General features: G+C 38.1%; 1 protein-coding gene across 10 annotated transcripts in view; it reads right to left on the bottom strand.

Moving 5' to 3' along the window:
- The window catches only part of LOC126356052 (uncharacterized), a 268,209-nt gene extending 263,054 nt beyond the window's left edge, over nt 1-5,155 (bottom strand). For 2 of the 10 annotated variants that reach the window (XM_050006744.1, XM_050006747.1), the window contains exon 1: nt 4,447-4,650. The gene's annotated coding sequence lies outside the window, so the exon portion shown is untranslated. Of the gene's footprint in view, nt 1-4,446 lie in introns of all 10 variants that reach the window. The other 8 variants (XM_050006736.1, XM_050006746.1, XM_050006738.1 and 5 more) reach the window with 8 other exon arrangements.
- Between the last annotated feature and the right edge of the window lie 15,931 nt (nt 5,156-21,086).

The raw sequence follows: 21,086 nt of genomic DNA, 5'->3' as shown, positions 1-21,086 counted from the left end.
CGTCCCCGCCCCCCCCCCCCCCCCTCCTATGGAAACTCTGACGAGTTGAAAGCTGTAATCTAGAAAGAGAGAGAGGGCAGTTGTTCCTCAAGAAAAGACTGAGAACCTAATGAGAAGCTTTTAACCATGCATCGCCAAACCATTTGTGCGTTGTAATTTTTAAGTATAAACTTGTTTTTGGCTCCTCTGTAATGGCAGTGTGGGTTACTGTGTCATATTGGACACCTCACCTCTAACACCCTCCCCCCCAAAATCTTGGTTGCAGTGACGAACTGGAGCAGAGCCCGAGGTCTAGGTTAGGCAGAAAGGTGACCACTTGGTTGATAGATGGCAAAGCAAACAAATGTCAAAGCCAAATAAAGTTATGGTAACAGACGGACCTGTAGCGTAGCCTAATGTTTATGATCATGAGACATTTAAATGCATGTTGCTATATTTAATGCACTTTTCATTACAAAAATTTAAACTGCACGGTAAATTCAGAAGATGCTCATTACCTAAAGGCCAAGTCTCCGACGAGTATTTTGATGCATATTATATACAAGGGGTGAGCAGGAACTAGAGTTAGAAGGCCGATATTCCTGGAGATTCATCTGTTATGGAGGAATTAGTAGTGTGCAGTAATTCTGATACATGCTTTGGCAACTATGCGGAGTTGCAGCCAACACCTACAGTGCTACTTGCAAGGATGCAAAAATGACGACTCATCTGGAAATATGTTCAGTTATTCGATTTCTGTGAGCTAAACGTGTAACTGCAGTGGAAACTGTCAAGCAACTGGTAGGGGTTTACAGAGATACTAAGTTCTCATCAGCATTTTGCAGAAGGGTGTCTAAGTCTGTGCCTGATTGAGAAAATCTCATCAAGGAGGATCACAGTGGCTGACTCAGCACATCAACTGATCTGAACACACCTCACACGGAGGAGCTGATTCAGGACAACTGGAGGATCTCACTACAGCACATGGTGGTAGAATTGGGAATGTCATTTGGAAATATTCATCACACTGTTCACGATAGTCTGCAGTTTTTGGAGTTTGTTCCTGATGGGTTCCACAAAATCCGTCCAACCAACACAAGGAGAAGCATATGAGGGGGCCAAGTCTGCAACTTTTGCAATTGTTCACTACAAAAGGGAGTAGTTTTCCTCACGACATCACAGGTGATGAAGCATGATCCACCATTACAATCCCAGCAGTAAGTAGTCATCAATGGAGTGCAAACACTCCTACTCTCCAAAGACAAGGGAGTTTAAGGTGACACCATCTGCCGGAAAGTTTATGACCACAATGTTTTGGGACAGTGCAGGTGTCATACTGATGGAGTTTTTGGAAGGAAGGCAGACAGTAACCACAGATCGATACTGCGAGACCTCGACACAACTGTGTGAAGCAATCGGGAGGAAATGGCCAGGACTTCTCACTGAGGGCATCATCTTTCTTCACAACGACATGTGACCTCATACAGCCAAGAAGACCACTATGCTGTTGAAGCAGTTTCATGGGACATCAAGTACCATCCTCCTTACAGTCCAGACCTTGCTCAAGGCAACTTTCCCATTTTTTCTCACTTGAAGGACCACCTAGGAGGCTGATGATTAGCTTCAGATGAGGTGGTGAAACACTTTGTGACAACATAACAGAACAAGCACAGACAGGATATTTAGCAGGAGGCTATATTCAAACTCATCCCATGAAGTGACATGCCTAACCTATATGGACACTAAGATGAGAAATAACCTAATGTATGTATTATAAGTTGGCTGTCTTGGTTGTATGAAATAAAAGGTACATGTTTCACTACAGGCTTTGAAACCTTAGTTTCTGTTCACACCTTCTACATATATCCCACATGTGACCTCATACAGCCAAGAAGACCACTATAACTTTTACTGCAAAGTGTATAGAACAGTTATCTATAAGTTATATTGGTATAAATATAGGCTACATCTCACAGCAATCATATGAAAACATACTAATTTCCATGGGCCACCATGTATTTCCTGCATTATTTCAGTCAAGCCATGTCTCTTTCTATGATTGCCACTGTTACATTCAAGTTCTATATCCACTGACATTGCCTTTCAAGAGTGACATTCCATTGATACCACTGATATGTTTGACTGGGTCCAACCTCTGCAAGATCATTATCTGTTGTTCCAGAATGTTAATTCTGCCTCATATTTTGACTTGATAATAACAGAAATTATGGCACTAGACAGTGTTTCAAGATATACCAAAACTTGTTTTGTGGAGTGAATTCTAACCAATTAGCAGTTCTGAGTTCTTTATACTGAAATATGTCATTAGCTGTAATACAGATCCCTGACCACAAATCATCTTTATTAACAGAACTGAAACAAATATCAAAACTATGATTACCCTACACCGGAAATATTAACCACTATGATGATACCCTCATAATAATTTGTAATAGTCCTAAACTGTGTGGCTGTAAATCAGTAAACTATGTGTCAAATCCATAATTCCCACACTTGTGTACAGTCTAATTGCTCTAAAGCTTTTGTCTTTCTGGGTACACAATAGATCCAAAAATACTTTGCATGGTGAATATCCAGGTGTAGAACTGTTTGGATTACATACTCATGCGACAGACTACTGACCAAGTGGACTGTTGCTTAAACTGCAGGAAACCAAGCACATACCATTGGCAAGAACTCTGCATACAGGTGGATTATCAGGAAGAAGATACATTGAGGGATGAAGGTGAAGTTTTATCTGTGTCTGACAATCCAAACTTTTATTTTACATTGATTGTAAGTTTTAATTGATAACTTTGAACTCTGAGGTGAAGGTTTTAAGGGCTAACAAGAACACAAACACTCTGTTGTAGCAGTGTTCTATAAGTTTATTTATATGTTATGTCTGGTATGTTAGAAAAGAATGTTTCTTCACAGCAATAATTTTTTTCCATTATCAGTGTGTTTTAACTTCATGTTTTATCACACACTGCTGAGCTATCTCAACCAAAACATTTGTCAAGCAAAGATCAAATTTACAACTCTGGAATACTTATTCCTCAGCAAAATAGGCATATGGTGTCAAAGATCTTGTGGTATATTTGTTGGTTTACCTTTGTATACTTAGGGCTATCCCAGGCAGGTTCTTGATTAAATTTTACTACAGTGATTAAGAACCTAGCAGCAAACCAGAAAATTATCTATCCATTACATACACCAGCCAACTACACAAAAATCTAATTAGGCCCTATTCAGAAATAACAGACTAAACCAATTCCTGAGCTGCTCATGTAGGTCCTCTGTGTTAAGAAAATTATTTTCCATTTTTTCACTTAAATCAATACGCTGCAGCTCTGTATGAAATACTGCAATATTATTTGCTCCCACACATCTCGCTGTTTGTAACTTAGTTCAGATATCCTCTGAAATGTCAACAGATGTTGAAGTGTCTTAAGTCATCACCGATCCAATTTTGTTCAATATCTGCAGTTTCCCACACACAATGACATTACATGCCACAATGTCACTGAAAAATCAAAGTTCTATTACTGAAAATTTGCAACCCACTCTTACCTACGATATTACATTGCGCAACTAACAAGGTTTTCCTGAACATAAATATCACACAGTTTATGGGGTAGGGTAGGGTAGTGTGTGTGTGTATTCCGATGCCACATTCTCTCGCGCAAGTAATATGTGAAATAGTGCTTTCATGTTTTTATTATTTTTTATGACAACGGTAGCAAAATACACATTTGGCAACAAATGACTACATTTAACTGCTGCAAAGAACTGCAACGGAAATATAAATCCCAGAAATAAAAGCTAATGGAACATAAAGAAAACAACTGTCTTGGTTTTTTCGATACTCTTTAAAGGGTTCGCGCTCTGTTCTTTCTATGTTAGGTACGTACTACTGTAACAAAATTCTGTGTTGCATGCCTAATACATTCCAGCAAGACCACATTCATTTCGACGCGAACAGCATATTTATTCATCGCTTGGTTATCGAATTTTTTTAAAGGTAAGCTTAACACCCACAACACCACGTCGCAAGCAGAAACTGCCATATGCGATTATAAACAAGCACTACTCTCCCAAATCATTTACCCATCTTCTGTATCACTTTAACACTCTACAATGAAATTACGTATTTATTAATCGCGAAAAATCATAATGGAATGACATCGGAACAGATAAACGTCAATGTTGACGAAAGCTTTGAAACGTGACGTAGCAAAGCAACAGACGCCACATCAGGTAAGACAACCAATTAAAGCTCTACAGACCGACAAATACGTTCACCAGACTAACGATACTAAGAGCCACACAAGTATACTTTAATGACATTAACACAGCGAACTTCCTGGGAAAACGTTTCCTAATTATTTCGACTTTAATGCAACAGATGACGCTTAAACATGAACTAATGTAACAAAACAAAATCGTCGTAGGGATTCTTATTACCTTGCTCAATAGTTCAGCTTGCACTTAACAATTTCTTATGACAGTCATCAATTTCGATCCAATATTCAAGGCAGATATGTGAACGCCCAGAGCAAACGGCGTATTTGGTATCCTATCCCACGTGCTTCCACTCTCTTTTCCAGTACAGTCAATATGGCGTTCACCGGCACAGAATAAAAACGTAAATATATACCCAAGGAGAATCTGAGAATACTACTTGGGTTATGAACACCACTTTCGAGCTTTCATAAGGAGGTGATATTGTCAGACTGCACAGCTACCAATGCCTGCTTCTGCCTTTAAATATCAACGTTATTTTCACACATTTTTTGAAACTAAACAAACGATATAGTTCTCAGGGCACTTCAGCTGAAGCTAGATAAAGCCCGCAAACTAACCAAAACGGCTGTTATTTCAAGGACAATTTCGTCCGCTGATGCAGTCTAACGCTTCGCAAAAGGTCTTTGATTGCAAACATTTGACGAATGAGAATTATTACCTTGCTACACTGCATATTTATGGCGCAACAGACAACAGTTGACGAGTTGCTACTGACGACAGCAGTACATCCAAACTACCACACGAGACACACATTATGTGAAACAGCATTTTTCTCAGTCTGTACTACAAAACCTCGTCCCTGTAAGTCCTAGATGTAAAGGCATTTGAAAATAAACCACAAATACGTGAATCTCACGATTTTCTTCAAATGTTGAAGTGCAATGACATCTACAACACAGCTGTAGACTGACGTCATTACTAACACGCCTAGGCCCACGTAATACGAGTAGGAGGCGCACCTACTATGAATAAATATATATTGGTAGTATGCATGCAGTTACGAGATGTGGCTTATGTTTTCATTCTTTCATAACTCTATGGAATATGTATCGTAACAAAAAATTACCTGTGGATTGCCATAAAATTTGTAGTAGTTTCAACGCCGATTATTGATTGTAAGTACAGGATGAATGAATAACTTAGACCTCTATGTTGAACTCTTATTATTTTACAAGGAGATTGTATTGAAATCCAGATAGCTGTTACTACAACTACAATTTTCTACACGTCTTTTGGAAGACTGTGGATCTCTACAAACAAACTACGGTGATCCTATTTATGTCGTCAGGCACGCTTCCAGCTCCGTAAGACTTTCTGTAAGGTCCAATAGATTAATTTTACCCGTAAATATTATTATTATTCATTCTTTCATTTTTATACAGTGATATAGTCATTTTCCAAAGAGAGGTAATAGCACATCAGTAACGCAAGCATCATCTCCCAACAAACGTGTTGGTGGGGTATGTCAGTGCGAGAGCACATTGGGCAACAATTCATTACTGGGTATTACAATACTTTAGAACGATAAATGTTTCTGCAGCCCTCTGAAGGTAATTGAATACCACCTCTTGTTCCAAATGTTTTACTGTCGGCATAGTAACCGTTTCACTGATCATATCAAGTGCTTCAAACAGCTTGAAAATAGACAATCGCAGTCAGGATCAGGACTCACAGGATCTCCACCTTTGGGCAAACGGCTAAATACCACTATGAGTAGATATGATCACACTGTTCTGTTGACTAGTAAAGGAACTCTGTAATGTCTGCGAATACTCGTGTTAGGCGGACCATGGGAGAATAAGTTTTTGCGTAGCCTAAGAGGCGCGATTTCTTGCAGCCGTATCACAGAAGATCGTAAGTTATTTGTACGTAATCGAATTCTAATCTTGACTTGGCTGAAGTATATTTGCCTTCTCATGGTGTGTGTCAATGGGAAAATTTAGATGCAGCAGCAACGCATTTTCAAGATGCTTCATCCACATTTTGCCAAAATTGATCCAATACAGTATATCGTCTCCAACGAGCTCAACACCAACGGGATGCCAAGAACAATATTTCATTTCATTGTACCTTATTGGTCTTCTTCATTTTTTGTAGAAGGTAGCAGTTGACAAAATTTTCATTGTAGCTTATCAAATTTCAGCCCAATGCTATCGAACACATCATCTCTACACTTTTTTATTTTTTTATAGAGACAATTTTTGAAGCTGGGGACAAACTCACAGCTCTTTATTTTAGCATGTGTCATCTTAGGACAGAATTATGGAAGGTTGGGTGTCGATGTTCCGATGACAAGATCGGTCTGGAGTAGGATACGGAAAGAAATAGGCCGTGCTGCTATATGTATATTGTCTAGATGTAAGCAAAGTGACGTGACCGGTATTACAAGTACAAATATTATTGCAAGTAGATAATTGTATGAACTGTATTTTACGGAACCAGTAAAAATCACAATCACGTGAGTCCAGCAGGAGGAGGAAAGTGAGTAACCGAAGCAATGATTTTTTATGGACAAGCATGGCAAAATCAGTCCTTCCGTAAAACTAATAATCACACATCAAAATATTCAGTCACTTAGAAATAAACTGTTAAATGTAGAGGCATTATTAAGAACTGTGAACAACCCATCTATCATATGTGTTACCGAACACTGGCTTAAGGAACAGGAAATACCTCTTTTCAATCTAGAAAACTATACAGTAGCTTCATATTTCAGTAGGACAACCCATAAAAATGGAGGTAGCTGCATTTATGTGCAAAATGGGCTACTGGATGTGGTAAAAAGTAGAGCAGATTTATGTAAGTTAAGTATTGAAAAAGAATTTGAATGCTCTGCCATTGAAATTGTGCTTTCTGATCTACGATATGTAATTATTAATGTTTATAGATCACCTGACAGTAAATTAATCACATTTTTCAATAGCTTAGATAAAGTATTAAGCAAGGTTATTAAGTCTAAATGCAAACTAATACTTTGCGGGGACTTCAACATTGATTACCTCAAGGATTCTAAACATAAACAAGAACTCCAATCAATATTCACATCTTTCAACATGCACAACACAATCATAGATCCGACTAGAGTCTCTGCTAACAGTGCCACTTCAATTGACTACATTGTCACAAATATTCAATCAGAGAATTATACTGTAAACATTGCTGAAAACAATTTATCTGACCATACTGAACAAATAATTACCATAAATCAAAACCTAAAGGACAGAAAGTATAATATTAAGTACCAGCCAATACACAAAGAAAACATAAATAAGTTTACCACCAATCTGGCTAAGGAAGGTTGGACTGAACTACTAGATAAAAGCAATGAAAACAATGCTAGTATTTTTATAACAAAGTACTGTGAATACATCAATGAGGCTTTCCCCTACAAAAACAAATGTGTCTTTAGTAAAACAAAACAAAATAACTGGATAAGCAGGGGCATTATGGTATCCAGTAATAGGCTCAAAGAGCTGCATGGATTAGTTAAGTACAAAACAGAGGGTTCAAATCTTAAGATGTATTATGATAGGTACAAAAAAATATATCAAAAAGTCATAAAATGTGCCAAGAAAAAGGCTATTGAGAAGGCCATCAGCCTTTCAGAAAATAAGGCTAGGACAGCATGGCAAATCTTAAATGAAGAAACAGGTCATAGAAGGAATAAAAAGGACTGTCCCAAAGAAATTAGATGGAATAACACCTTAATAAAAAGCCTAGATGCCATAGCAAATGTCTTTAATAACTACTTTGTAAATATCTGCAAGCATATGACAGACAATATCAGAACTTCAGCAAATAATGCTTTAAATGGGTTAAAGCTGAATAATCAATCATTAAGTAATTCAATCTACCTGTTTCCTACGAGTGAAACAGAAGTAATTAGAGTCATAAACAACCTGAAAAACACTAAGACACAGGATGTTTACGGGATCTCAAATATGCTGGTGAAACTGTCTTCTACCTTTATAGCTAAGCCACTTGCTAAATTATTCAACGAATCAATGGCAGAGGGGGTGTTTCCAGAAAGCCTGAAAATAGCAAGATTAATACCGCTATATAAAAAGGGTGATGCGAAAGAACCAGAAAACTACAGGCCTGTGAGTATTTTACCAATAATAGCAAAAATTTTTGAACGTATTCTGCACAACAGGTTGATGAAGTTCTTCACAACATACAAAATATTATCCAGAAGTCAACACGGTTACCAGAAAAACAAGTCCACCACTACTGCTACAAAGGAACTTATTGACTATGTGCTAGATGCTTTTGACAGGGAAGAAACTACAATAGGGATATTCTGTGACCTATCCAAAGCATTTGACCTAGTAAATCATGAATTGCTTCTGCAGAAATTAGAATTCTATGGGATCAGAGGCACGGCACTTGACTTATTGAGTTCATATTTGACAAATAGATATCAGAAAGTGGAAATATCTGATGAAAAAGGAAATACATTTTACTCTGACACACAGAAAATTACACATGGTGTACCACAAGGAAGCGTGCTTGGGCCACTACTCTTTTTGATTTATGTAAATGATCTCCCCAGTGGCATCCAAAATAAGGCCATCCTCTATGCTGATGATACCAATATTGCGATAAAGGGTGCAAACTTAGAAGAATGTGCTCTAAACACTGAAGGGATTCTTTGTTATCTTGATACTTGGTTCTGCAACAACAGATTAGTACCAAATTACAAGAAAACTAATTTTATCTGTTTCAAAAATAACAGACCCAAACAAAATTTGATAGGATTAAAAATCAATGACAACAGTCTTGAACAAGTAACAAGTGCGAAATTTTTAGGTCTCTACATAGATGACAAACTGTCTTGGTCAGAGCACATCAATGCTGTATGTCATAAGCTTAACTCGGTTTGTTTTGCAATTAGGAAGCTAAGTGAAATTGTTAATATGGAAACTCTGATAAAATATTACTTTGCACAATTCTATTCCATTATGTCCTATGGAATTGAGCTTTGGGGGAGTGCATCAAATATGAAAAAGATCCTTATTATACAAAAAAAAGGCAATCCGCATAATGACAAGACAAAAGTGGCGAGCCACTTGCAAACCAAAATTTAAAGAACTAAATATCCTTACGGTAGTAAATGTCTACATCTACAGAATTCTAATACTCACTAAAAAACACATTAATCTCTACCAAACGAACGAACAGGTACACCAATATGAAACCCGGAATTGCTGGAAACTAAGGGCAATTCAGCATCGGACCAGCCGATATGAGAAAGGGACTACATACATAGGAATGCGCCTCTATAACTGTCTACCAAATGTCATCACAAAAGCAGAGAGCATAAATGAATTTAAAAAAGGTATTAAACCAATACTGACAGAAAACCCATTCTATACTATACAGGAATACTTTGATTACAGCAAAAGTATGAATAAATAAGGTATGATAATAAACTTGTATAATTGTAGACTATCATGATTACTAACTTAGGTGATTTTAACATGTGTTATTATTAACTTTTTATAATATTGTTAATTTGAAGCTGTATAAGTAAACCCTTTTCATTCAATAAAGGGATATTTCGACTACAGCAAAAGTATGAATAAATAATGTATGATTATAAACTTGTATAATTGTAGGCTATTATGATTATTAACCTATGGGATTTTAACATGTATCATTATCACTTTTTATAATAGTATCAATTTGAAGATGTATATTTTTCATTCAATAAAGGGATATTTCGACTACAGCAAAAGTATGAATAAATAATGTATGATTATAAACTTGTATAATTGTAGGCTATTATGATTATTAACCTATGGGATTTTAACATGTATCATTATCACTTTTTATAATAGTATCAATTTGAAGATGTATATGTGAAATTGTAATGTATTCTCAACTTCAATGTAAAACATGACAATGCCTATATGTAAAGATACAACATGTATCAAATATATTACATCAAATGGCTGCTGAATAAATAAATCAATCAATCAATCAATCAACCAACCTAAAGCTGCCTCACTCTAGAATTGAGAATCCAGCCGCCGTACTCGGCATGATAGAATGAAGAGAAGCACATAATCTTTCATGCTGTGCATTGTATGTATATCAAGGAAGATAATCCATTTTTGAAAATGTAAATGGACGGATAAAAATCAACGTACCAAGCTGCGGCAGGAAAAGCCTCGCATACACATTTTTGCTTGTTTTTTCTCCTGTCGCCGCGTGGCGAGTAGTTTTTTTTCTCTCCAATTACATGTGCACAGTATGCTTTTTTTATCATCATCAATAAATATCATATGACACACTAAAAGACTTTGATAAGCAATTATAGAGAGAGCACCCATGTCATCTCAGCAAATTGAAGAGTTGGGCTTGGAATATGATTGCATTCTCATATCAATAAGACATTGTACTGCCTATTGGCAAGACATTCAAATGCAACATTGGCAAAATGTGTGAAATCGCTGCAGTTGATATTGAAGATTGTGCATGTCCAACATTGGGACACTCACTCAAGGAAACCATTAGAGCGTTGTGTTTTTCATGTGCTGCTGTATTGAGAATATAGCATGAATAGGCTACTTCGGGGGAAACTGCCTGTGCTGGATATAAACACTGTGGACAAAGTGTTAATGACAGAGTTTGTTATTTATTATTGGGGAATGCGACAGTGGATAGACAAGACATAGTCAACAACTCACTTCCCAACTCAGTGCTGGCCAGCTGTTGGAGAAAAGTCATATTGTTGAGAACAACCATCTCACTATGACATGCCGAAGCAATTGACTCACACATTTCTCTCTGCTCATAACACATTCTAGACCACAGAGATATGCACAGCCACATAAAGACTGCCATTTGACACATTGATAAAGTCACCTGGACTGCTGAGTCACTGAGGCATGACAATTGCTGATTATAAGTATATTGAAAATTAGTTGAGGCAATCCACCGCACTTGCCAATAGGCACTGTTGAGGCATGTGGTTGAAGTAATCTCAAGTGGTGAACATTTACACAGGATGAAATGGGACCTGTGGTGTGCTTATTATCATCTCTCACCAACAAATAACGAAGAACACACATTGATTATTTGATATTTTTTGTGGGTTATAGGCAACCTGTACTCTCACGCTTCCCAATTGTACTACAATAGTTTGAGAAACACTCCACAGTCATAGGGGTTCATATATCAGTTGACTTCAAACATGCTGATAATATCTGAGATGCCATGAAATGAGATGTGTCCATCTTGGACACAGTTCCAACAAATCTATGTGATTTGTGGTCAGGAGTTGAGTGATCAAGCATCAACATGACTCCCTAATACTTTTGGTAGGCCTATCTCATTGAATTCATAATTCTGTGCATCAATGCTATTTTCAGGGCAAAATGGGTTCCTTAGTGATACTAGGTAGGTGTGTCTAATTCCATGGCTTATAATAATGTTGAGAACAAAGAGGTTATTGCAAATACTTTGAATCATCAGAAGGGTGAAAGAGTTTGGTTAGAGATAGGGAAACTTTTACACGTAACAGTAGATAAACAATAAATATTTCATTTAAAATTGGTTTTCTTCTGAAATGTTTAAAATTTTCTAAGTATGCAAACATAACGTTGAGTGTCAGTAGCTGTCAAATTAATTGATGTGATGTATCCTAGTCAAATATCCAATTAATGCAGGAAATCTTGAATTCATATTCATCTCATTTCAAGGCTATTTTGTTTTACTTGGGATATTACCTTTTCCGCCACATTACTCTGAAACAATGTAAAAACCAAACGAAGAGATAGTCAGCCCCCTGGTGTCGTTAGCAGTATGACAACTAATTAGCATTAGCACTGGCTAATGAATCCAGTTAGTTTTTCGTAACTGTCACTGAAAACACAGTGACAAAAAATGGAATATTGAAAGCAGATCTGTTGTAATTATTTAAGGCAACATTGCACACTTCACCATCAGATATCAATTTTGCCAAATCATCTGTTAGTGAAATCATAAAAATCATTAGGTCACTTCAAAACAGTTATTCATCTGGCTATAAAGCAAAAAGGTAAATGAAATTCTTGTAATTCAGATGAAGAGTAATGGCAAGAGTATTTAGTGGACAGCCTCAATTTATGGAGAAAAGAGAATGGTTCCGTAATTTGCAATTTAGTAGAACAGCAGTTGTTGCTAGAAATTCATGACAGTGGAGCAATAAATAAAAAGCCTGTTTCTGGATCTCAGGAGGCGGCAAATGGCCCTCGCTTGCTCCAACCCCCCCTCCCTCCCCCTTGTGGACACCTGTGTAAGAACCTGTATTCCTCTGACTAGCAAAAGCTAACAGCAGCCATGTATATGTGGCAATTGAAATGTATAACATATTATCTAAGCTCACCCTGAGCATGTCAGTCAAATTATTTAAGGAAAATGTTGCACAACTTCTTGTTAGCTAACCTATTTCATTCATTAGAAGCATTTTTAGACATGCCCAGTATGAACATAACAATGTGATAGTAGTAGCTGTAGTGCACCGACCATATTTGTTCAGAAACGTGCATAGCAAGAAGTGGACTGCAAAAACACCAGGTGCAGGCAAGTGCACATATTGTGCCTTACAAAATACAACACAGCTGTCGCAACATTGTGAGGTGAGCTGACCTTTTGAGGTGTAAGACCACTTGACACAGCAGTACCTAAGCGGAAGAAGGTGGAAGCCTTTCCACATCGGCAACCATTGAAGTGTTCAGCATATGTGCTCCAAGACACAGCAGAGCCCAAGAAAGTGCAGCCTTTGCATGTAAATACCTAGCCATTTCATACTAAAGTAACTTGTATCAGTTTTGCAGCTGTATTACCATGAGGCTGTACACTTGGAGCGCCATTCAGAATGCTGTCCATGGACCACAGTTCAGCTCTGAGATGGCAGTCCACCATTGATGGAACCATGGGAGCTGTAGCCACAGCCAGTGCCGGCCCTGGGAAGTAGTTAACTGGCCATCAGTGCAGGGCAATGGGTCACAGCCATTATGTCATCAGCCAGCCGTCTGCTGGCCAGCGTGCTCACGGGCTTAGTTAGCTGAGGCTGTCAGGACCAGAGTTGTCGCTGACAGAGGTGGCTGTGTCACAAGCAACTGCTCGGCTCTTGCTATGCTGGATGACAGGTGGATGCTGGATGGCTCATCCACTCAGCTGCTTGTTGTATTAAACTACAAAGGGAAGCTGTAATACAACAGTTTTGAAACTACTGGCTGTTTGGAGCCTCAAGGTGTCCCCTGCACAGCAAGCCCACCAGGTGCCTTCATAGCATTAGTGGTTGTTGTTTTTTTTCATTTGTAGATTTCTTTTGCAAGGATATTGGACATATCTTGGTATTACAATTTAAGAACAATAAAAACAATTCATTTATACAAAATGTCTCAAAACAAAGTTTGTTTGAAGAGCTCTCTGTGCATGCACAACAAAGTGGAGGAGAGTTGGTGCTGCATTCATTGCGTACTTGGCCTTTAGGAATTCATTTGATATGGAGCACTTCTTGGCAATGGACCATGCAGTCTGTGTGAGCATTTTACAAATATGGTGACTGCCTTGCTTGTGCTATCGAGCATGCAGGGTGCAGTCGTCTGCATGTTGTAGCTCACATTGCCACCAACGATGTCTATCACGTGGGTTCTGAGGCGGTCTTCAATCCGCACAGGTGGCTGGTGGAGGTGGTGAAGATTGCTGGCATTGCATGCAGGGTGCAAGCAGAGCTCGCAATTTGCAACATTGTTTCCAGAGTTGATCGGGGTCTTTTGGTTTGGAGCCAATTGGCGGGTCTCAACTAAAGGCTCCATCACCTCTGTGATGGTCTTGGCTGCAGATTTCTAACCTCTGTTTTTGTATGGGGATTTGCAGGACTCTCATTGATAAGTCAGAGATGCACTACACCAAGGAAGCATCTACTCTGGTAGTGGCATACTTGTGGAGTGCACATGCGGATTTTTGGTAGCGGCATAATTGTGGAGTGTACGTTCGGGTTTTTTAGGATAGGCATTAGTTTGAGGTGCTCTGATGAATACCTGCCAGTCTATATGCAGCAAGGGCGTTCAGTATAAAGACACTTCAACACCTACAATTTTATCAGTTAACCATTGAAGTATTTGTGATAGAGTTTATGAATTTACTATCGTACAGGAAAGTTCTCACACTCATATGGTTCTTGGGACTGAGAACTGGCTGAAACCTGAAGTGGAAAGCTTTGAGATTTTTAGCAAGTCATGAAATGTATATCAGAAAGACAGATTAGAGGCCATAGGAGGGGTAGTGTTCACTGCAGTTGACAAAAATATTGTCTCTATTGGGGCTGAAGTTGAGTGTGACAGTGAAGTCATCTGGTCATGTATAACAGGTGTAAGTGAAACCAAGTTAATTGTTGGATGTTTTTACCAGTCACCTGATTCTGCTGCGAAAGTTCTAGAGTCATTCAAAGAAGGTCTATGGTCAATACTGTGTAAATACCCTGATCGTGCATACTAATTTGAGGCGACTTTAATCTGCAGAGTATAGATTGGGGTATCTATGGATTCATTGCAGAGGGTACAGACAGACAGTTATGTGAAATACTTTTGAACAGATTTTTTGGAAAATTGTTTCGAGCAGCTAGCTCAGCAGCTCATATCAAATGGAAATATCGTAGACCTTGTAGCTACAAATAGGCCGGACCTTACTGATAATGTCAGTGTAGAAATGGGGATCAGCAACCACAATGTCATTATAGTAACTATGATCATAAAAGTTAATAAGTCAGTCAAGAAGGCTAGGAGTGTGTTTCTGCTATATAGAGCAGACAAACAGTTACTAGCATCTCACTTAGACATTGAATTAGCATCACTTAGTCCCAGTAAGATGGATGTAGAGAAATTATGGGCAAAGTTTAAGCAGATTGTAAATTGTGGTCTGGAGACTTATGCACCTAGTAAGTGGATAAAGGATGGAAAAGACCCACCTTGGTTTAATAACAAAATTTGGCAGATGCTGAGGAAGCAGAGGCTGTAGCACTTTCATTTCAAAACGATACACACAAATGATCACAAGCAAAGATTAGTACAGATTCATGTGTCTGTTAAGAGATATATAGCCTATGCGAAGAATACAACTACTGCCGTCACAACTTAGCAAAAGGTCTGGCAGAGAAACTGAGAAAATTGTGGTCTTATGTAAAATCTCTGAGTGGGTCTGAGGCTTCAATTCAGTCCCTTGTTGACCAGTCTGGTGTGGCAGTTGAAGATAGCAAACCAAAAGTCAAAGTTTCACATTCAAGAAATCATTCACACAGGAGAACTGTATAAACATACTGTCATTTGACCATCAGACAGACTCCTGTATGGACGACATAGTAGCAACTGTACGTGGTGTAGAGAAACAACTGCAAGATTTGAAAGCAAATAAATCACCAGATCCTGATGGAATCCCAGTTCGATTTTACAAGAGTACTATACAGCATTGGCCCCTTAACTAGCATGAATTTATCATGAATCTCTTGCCCAGCACAAAGTCCCGAGTGACTGGAAAAAAGCACAGGTGACTCCAGTATATAAGAAGGGTAAAAGAATGGACCTGCAAAATTATAGACCAATATCCTTAGCTTCTCTATGCTGCAGAATCCTTGAACATATTCTCAGTTCAAATACAATAAACTTTCTTGAGACTGAGAAGCTTATGTCCATGAATCGGCATGGTTCTAGAAAGTAGCACTCCTGTGAAACTCAGCTTGCCCTTTTCTCACACGATATACTGCGAACAATGGATGAAGGGCAACAGGCAGATTCTATATTTCTAGATTTCAAGAAATATTTGACGCAGTGCCCCATTGTTGGCTATTAATGAAGATAGAAGCATATGGAATAAGTTCACAGACGCAGTATGTGAGTGACTCAAAGACTTCTTCCTCAGTGATACAGATAGCTGTACCATAGGTGCAACCACAATGAAGGGGTATCTGTTGAGAGGCCAGACAAACATGTGGTTACTGAAGAGGGGCAGCAGCCTTTCCAGTAGTTGCAGGGGCAACAGTCTGGATGATTGATTGATCTGGCCTTGTAACACTAACCAAAACGGCCTTGCTGTGCTGTTACTGCAAACGGCTAAAAGCAAGGTTGTAGCAACTTGGTGTGTCACCTCTGACAGCACTGCTCGCTGGCTGCAAGCAGGGTATCTTTGCGGAATTAGACAGTGTTTTGTTTTCCAATGTTTTTTGGCTTTATCTCTGTGACAAGTGACTGTTCATATTGGTAAACATAACACTATACATGTGTGTTGACTTGTGAAGTTTGCTTTGTGTTGTTTAGCTGTTCAATTTTGCGTATTTGACGACTTTTGCTCGTACCTGTTATCCGTATTTGGTTTGTGGATATCGATATGTATCATTTCAGCAATCGAGTGTTTAAGAAAAGGCACATTGAGTGGAAGAAGAAATATATTGTTGTTTTGAAGAGAGATGCTGCTCAGGCTGCTTAACAAACTACTCCAAATGAATGTGATTTGAAAACTATGAAAGTGACAGTAATGATGTGAATGAAACAATTAACTTTTCCTTGCTCTCTAATATTTTGAAACATAATGTATTATGCCAAGTTTGCAAAGAAAGAGGACTGGAATTGAAAATAACTTCACACTTTGGTTTGGCATGTAAAATGTTAATGAAGTGTAACAAATGTGCTGCAGAAGTTTCGTTTTCTAATTCTAACAGTATTCCTCATAGTGGTAATAGTGGAAAGAAGGTGTATGATATAAATGTTAGGCTAGTGTATGGCTTGCGTTGCATTGGCAAGGGCAGTGCTGCGGGGAGAATGTTATGTGGAATTATGAACTTGCCAAAACCACCAACAAAGTTTGGATTTTATAATGAATTGGTGGAATCTTCTGCTGAAGGTATTGATCAAGCAGCAATGAAGAAAGCATTTGAAGAAGCTGTGGCAGATAATGGGAATTGTAGAGATTTAACTGTTGCTTTAGATAGATCATGGCAACATAGAGGTCAAAAATCTCTAAATGGAGTTGTGACAGCTACCAGTGGAGACAGCTGCAAAGTAATTGATGTTGCTATTCTCGCAAAACATTATAGATGTAGGGGCAATACCAAGGATGAACATGGTGAATGTTGTGAAGCAAATTTTCACGGCACGAATGGAGCGATGGACGTAGAGGGAATTAAAGGAATTTTTTCCAGATCACATGAGTGGTATAATGTACAATACACTAACTATATAGGAGATGGTGAGCTTAAGAGATATAAAACTGTAGAGGAGCACAAACCTTATGGCAATGAAATTTACATTAAAAAAAAGAGTGCATTGGATATGTGCAGAAGTGCATGGGGGCTCACTTGCGCAAACTAAAGCAGACATTAGGATCTCAGAAGCTTAGTGATGGTAAGACCCTTGGAGTAAGAGGAAGATTGACAGATGAATCAATTGATAGATTGCAGAAGTATTATTGGTGTGCAATTAGGCAAAATACAAGAAGCATTGAGCATATGAGGAGAGTAGTATGGGCATTATTTTTTCATACTGCATCAACAAATGAACACCCACAACATATATGTTGCCCCAGAGGTGATGACTCATGGTGTAAGTACCAATCAGAAAAGGAATATACCCATAAAACAGTTTGCCAAATGCTGTAATTGATGTAATTAAGGCCATGTTCAGAGATTTATCACAGCCAAGTTCATTGGAAAAGTGTTTACATGGGAAAACATAAAATCCAAATAAAAGTGTAAATAATTCAATTTGGATTAGGATTCCCAAAAGAGTGTCTGTACAGATAAAAACATTGCATTTTGGAGTGTGTGATGCAGGGCAACATACAACGAGGGAAACATTATCAAATGTGATGTGCTGAAATGTGTAGGTTTCCAACCAGGACACAACGCCATTTCCACAATGCACGTAATTGATGAAGAAAGACTAAGAGGTGCAGGAAGAAGAGACAAAAGCCTACAACATGCAGCAAAAGGGAAGAAAAGACCAGTGAAAAGGGAACTAACACTGGAAAAAGAAGAAGGTGCTGATAGTCCATTATATGGGGCTGGAATGTATTTAAAAACTTTGGAAGCCATTTTGCATAACTTTAAAATTTTCATCTTTGAGGAACATTTTCTCAAAAACTGCTAACAGTAGATCAGTGAAATTTATACAAAATATTGTTTACTTCTTTTCCTTCATTTTTATAAGAAATTGTAAAAGAAATTGTACAATTCAAGACTTATAGAAGAAAAAGTTTAAAATTTAGAGAAACAAATAAGCATCTGTTTAAAAAAAATTGTAAAACAAAAACCAATAAATATTTCTTAACATGGCGTTATAACTTTGTAGAGAAATATTCACTGAACATGTAGTTCAAATTTCAGAGCAATTTGTTTAATGGTTTTAGAAAAAATGTTCCTTCTATTTGCTAAATTTAACATGGAGGAGATGGATCATTCCAGCTCCACTTAATTGGGTAGGTAGGTCAGAAAATTTAAAAAGTGAAATGGATAGGTTAAAGTTAGGTATAGTGGGAATTAGTGAAGTTTGGTGGCAGGAGGTACAAGACTTCTAGTCAGGTGAATACAGGGTTATAAATACAAAATCAAATAGGAGTTGGTTTAATAATGAATAAAGGAGTACAGGTAAGCTACCACAAACAGCATAGTGAACGCATTATTGTGGCCAAGATAGACACGAAGTCCACACCTTCCACAGTAGTACAAGTTTATATGACACGAAGAGATTGATGAAATGTATAATGAGATAAAAGAAATTATTCAGATAGTGAAGGGAGATGAAAATTTAATAGTCATGGGTGACTGGAATTCAATAGTAGGAAAAGGAGGAGAAGGAAACATAGGAGGTGAATATGGAAAGGGGGTAAGAAATGAAGGAGGAAGCTGCCTGGTAGAATTTTGCACAGAGCATAACTTAATCATAGCTAACACTTGGTTCAAGAATCATGGAAGAAATTTGTCTACATGGAAGAGGCCTGGAGACACTGGAAGGTTTCAGATAGATTATATAACGGTAAGACAGAGATTTAGGAACCAGGTTTTAAATTGTAAGACATTTCCAGGGGCAGATGTGGACTCTGACCACAATCTACTGGTTATGGCCTGTAGATTAAAACTGAAGAAACTGCAAAAAGATGGGAATTTAAGGGGATGGGACCTGGATAAACTGAAAGAATGAGAGGTTGTACAGAGTTTCAGGGAAAGCATTAGGGAACGATTGACAGGAATGGGGGAAAGAGATGTAGTAGAAGAAGAATGGGTAGCTTTAAGGGATGAAATAGTGAAGGCAGCAGAGGATCAAGTAGGTAAAAATATGAGGGCTAGTAGAAACCCTTGGGTAACAGAAGATATATTGGATTTAATTGATGAAAGGAGAAAATATAAAAATGCAGTAAATGAAGCAGGCAAAAAGAATACAAACGTCTCAAGACTGAGATTGACAGGAAGTGCAAAATGGCTAAGCACGGATGGCTAGAGAACAAATGTAAGGATGTAGAGACATATATCACTAGGGGTAAGATAGATAACGCCTACAGGAAAATTAAAGAGACCTTGGAGAAAAGAGAACCACTCGAATGAATATCAAGAGCTCAGATGTAAACCAGTTCTAAAGCAAAGAAGGGAAAACAGAAAGGTGGAAGGAATATATAGAGGGTTTATACAAGGGCGATGTACTTGAGGGCAATATTAGGGAAATGGAAAAGGATGCAGAGGAAGATTAAATGGGAGATACAATACTGCATGTTTGACAGAGCACTGAAAGATCTAAGTCGAAACAAGGCCCCGGGACTGGACAACATTCCATCAGAACTACTGACAGCCTTGGGAGAGCCAGCCCTGACAAAACTCTACCATCTAATGAGCAGGATGTATGAGAGAGACAAAATACCCTCAGACTTCAAGAAGAACATAATAATTCCAATTCCAAAGAAAGCAGGTGTTGACAAATGTGAAAATTACTTAACTATCAGTTTAATAAGTCACAGCTGCAAAATACTAACACAAATTCTTTACAGACAAATGGAAAAACTGGTAGAAGCCGACCTCAGGGAAGATCAATTTGGATTCCTTAGAAATGTTGGAACACGTGAGGCAACACTGACTTAGCTTAGAATACTGACTTATCTTAGAAGATAGATTAAGAAAAGGCAAACCTACGTTTCTAGCATTTGTAGAATTAGAGTAAGCTTTTGACAATGTTGACTGGAATACTCTCTTCAAAATTCTGAAGGAGGCAGGTGTAAAATACATGGGATTGAATGGCTATTTACAATTTGTAAAGAAACCCGGTGCCAGTTATACAAGTCAAGAGGCATGAAAGGGAAGCAGTGGTTACGAAGGGAGTGAGACAGGGTTGTAGCCTATCCCTCATGTTATTCAATCTGTATATTGAGCAGGGGCAGTAAAGGAAACAAAAGAAAAGTTCAGAGTAGGAATTAAAATCCATGGAGAAGAAATACAAACTTTGGGGTTCGCTGATGACATTGTAATTCTGTCAGAGACAGCAAAGGACCTAGAAGACAGTTGAATGGAATGGACAGTGTCTTGAAAAGAGGATATAAGATGAACATAAACAAAAGCAAAACGAGGATAATGGAATGTAGTCGAATTAAGTTGGGTGATGCTGAGGGAGTTAGGTTAGGAAATGAGACACTTAAAGCAGTAAAGGAGAGTTGCTACTTGGGGAGCAAAATAACTGATAATGGTCGAAGTAGAAAAGATATAAAATGTAGACTGACATTGGCAAGTAAACCGTTTCTGAAGAAGAGAAATTTGTTAACATCGAGTATAGATTTAA

Source organism: Schistocerca gregaria, chromosome 3 (genome assembly GCF_023897955.1).
Source record: "Schistocerca gregaria isolate iqSchGreg1 chromosome 3, iqSchGreg1.2, whole genome shotgun sequence".
NCBI lineage: Eukaryota > Metazoa > Arthropoda > Insecta > Orthoptera > Acrididae > Schistocerca > Schistocerca gregaria.
The sequence above is the reverse complement of the archived record's forward strand: the minus strand, read 5'-3'. Positions and strand labels throughout refer to the sequence as shown.